This window comes from Mytilus californianus, unplaced genomic scaffold (assembly GCF_021869535.1).
Source record: "Mytilus californianus isolate M0D057914Y unplaced genomic scaffold, xbMytCali1.0.p SCAF_5, whole genome shotgun sequence".
NCBI lineage: Eukaryota > Metazoa > Mollusca > Bivalvia > Mytilida > Mytilidae > Mytilus > Mytilus californianus.
The window spans coordinates 116,132,783-116,136,110 of NW_026262701.1; positions in this window are offsets into that span (position 1 = coordinate 116,132,783).

Here is a 3,328-nt window from a genome sequence, read left to right on the forward strand (position 1 = left end):
TTTAGGATTCGAGCTTCACTGATGAGTCGTATCTTTTCTTAAAATGTCCTGTACCAAGTCAGGAATATGGCAATTGTTATCAAATAGTCCGTTTCTATGTATGTTGGCGTTTGATTTTGTTGCAGTTCAGTGTTTCTTTTGTTGCGTTGTTTTCCTTTTATAGTAGATGTGTTTCCCTCGGTTTTAGTTTGTAACACGGATTTGTTTTCGCTTAATCGATTAATGACTATTGAACAGAGGTATACTACTGTTGACTTTATCTATGTAGACTAAACGCGAGTCTGGCTTACACAATGATAAGCCTGGTATCTTTTTTAAGGTATACATAAATTCAGTGAATGAAAGTAACAGATTCGTGCGTCCGAGCGCTTTTCTAGATTTACCTTCATCAGGAATGGTCAAACCCAAACACTGTGAAGCCAAGGATGTATAGGACATAAACATGCGAAGAGCTATATGACCAAAAGGACCTTAAAATACCAGATTAATCTTAGGTTAAAATTTCCTTAAATGCAAACTCCATAAAACATTTAAACTTGAAATAGAACATCAAAATTGTCTTAAACAAAATGTAGCCCTGACAAATTTTGATTTAATGAAAATATGCTTTTAAATCTTTAAAGCCATTAAAGGCCCCGACATAACAACATGTGAAAACCAACGGCCTGATTTACGCACAAAAGAATAAACGAAAAACAAATATGACATACAGTTACAAACAACAACCGCCGAATAACAGTGTTCTCCCTTGGAACAGGCACATGCCGAATGTGGCGGGGTAAAATGTGCCTGAGGGCGCCACACTCAACTTAACAGGAGACAGTGGTGTAACAGTAAAACATTAAAACAACCTATAAAAATCAGTTGAGAAGGCTTAAACTATTAATTTGTGACGGTTGATTTTACCTGGTCTACTTTAGAAAAAAAGATGTAATACCAAATTGTAATACTATTAGTAAATATGATATCAATTTAAGTGGTTTTGATCACGTACACTCTAGAGAAAAGTTTGGAAACTGAATTATGTACAAAGGAAAATGATTTACAACGACACATTATTCTGTAACATCTTTACCATAGGATTCATTCTCGACTTAGATACATAACAGTTTTAAGGTGTATATGCATTGTGTTCATTTTACAACTATATTTTATGTTTGACATACTATTATAAACAAACAGATGTGGTATGTGCACTTTAATGAATAAATCTCCCAAACGAAAATTGGCAACCTTACGTGCACCTAATTCTAACAATCCACAAATTTGATGTACTTTTTTTTTGCAGTATGTAAGTCTTATACGTATCAAGTATTTAGTTTGTTCATGGCGATACTTTGATGATATTTAAGAAGGGTTGGTATAGAAAAAAAACTTAATGCGTATCTTTTTTATAATATTGTAATGTTCACAGCATACGAATTTATGGATACCAGTAAAAGGAGGAAGCATGCTAAGAGCCATTATTTGGGCCATGAAATTGACAAAATGATAAACGTATTTAAACTTTTCATGATTATGTTAATTCAATTGATAAATGAATCATTTATTTTAATCTGAAACTTTTGTGCAGAACAGTTACTTGTGACGTCATAAAAATGTCAAAGATTACATATCTGACCTAAAATTGCCATTTCACGCATAGTTTCTAGTCAAAATATAAATGAGCAGAAGCTTTACACACCAAGATATTTTACACACATTACCATTATTATAAAGTACATTTTGTAGCAAAACATCTTTTTGGGTTAGCTATTTCTCATAATTAGATATTAGTGACAAGATCTCGAAATGAGGTTATTTGGCTGTGTGTTATGTTTTCTACTAAATGCAAAAAGTCCCTAATTCATGGGACCAAAACAGTGACCTTAATCTCTTCTCTTTTATTAGAGAGAACAAATCATTTTTTGGGTTCTAAATAGAAATTCGTGCTTTTGTTGCTCAAAATTGTTTGAAATAGAGGAAAAAGATACCATGGGAATATTCAAACTCATAAGTAAAAACGAACTGACAATGCCATGGTATTAATACGAAAAACCAACAAAACAAACACAATAGTATACAAAACACAACATAGATAACTAAAGACTGAGCAACACAAACCCTACCAAAACATCGGGGGAGATCTCAAGTAATCTTAAAGGAAATAAATGTCCTTCTTCACATGTGGTACTCGTCGTGTTGCTCATCTAAGTACAAACCCTGTGATACGTCTATTTCGAAAGGTCACATTTTGGGGAAAAGTGGACGGGATTGTGGTTACGACATATCCGTCGTTGTCTGTAAAACAGATATTTCATAACAGTCAACAAACCCATGATGGCGTCTGTAACAATTTTTCGAACGAATGTTTTCAACTTTACCACTGTGAACTCATGGTTTAATAGATGACTTGTGAACAGCAACCCTCTATCAAGGAAATCATGATAGAAATTGCCTGGAATATCAACTGGGAGATCTAAACTCCTTATGCTGGCGCTGCTGACATGTTGTAGATTAATTAGTTTTACATAAATAATTGATTTTTCAGCAGTATTAATTGGCAGATACCTAGTGACAAGGCGCGTTATTTGGCGTCAAGAGATCCCCTACTTTTTATTTGATGGCGTCCTAAAAGAACATTTGGTGTGAACTGTTTATAATAGTTCATTGCTTACAGCAATACGAATTGATGAATAACCGTGAATGTATGGGATTTATTATACGTCCTCCATATTTATTTTGAAATGGGGTATCCAAAGGAAAATTAATACATTATAGAGGCCAAAAAAGATGTTAATAACATTATTATTACATTTTCAGCATTTATTGAAAAAAAACACACTGTGATAGAAGTATGTATATCAAACACGAGCGTTACATCATAAATAAGATATACACATGCATTATGATGGTGTTGAGGTTATGTTACTGAAGATAAATCAGACTTTGAATAGACATAAGAGTACACGTTGCAACATTTGACTGTTCTGCATCCGGCACGTAAGGTATTATGTAATCGTAAATGCTGCCGGCTCCTGTCTTACACACAAATGAAAAACACTTTGATTCATCAAAGGCTATATTAATGACACAGTGAATCTATTTTTGTTTAAACTGATAATGATGTAAATAATGTAACCTGTCACTTAAAGTCTTGTAAAAAGAATATATAGATAGCTTATTAAACAAAAACTCTAATTTCCTAATAATGGATTCATGTAATGAACAAAAACAAACAAATATTTGTCAGACCACATTAATATAATCATTTCAATGAAAACAATTGATGTATGTGGCCCCTTGGTAAGTATCGTATTGTAAAATAACAGTTAAACGTTAGAACAGA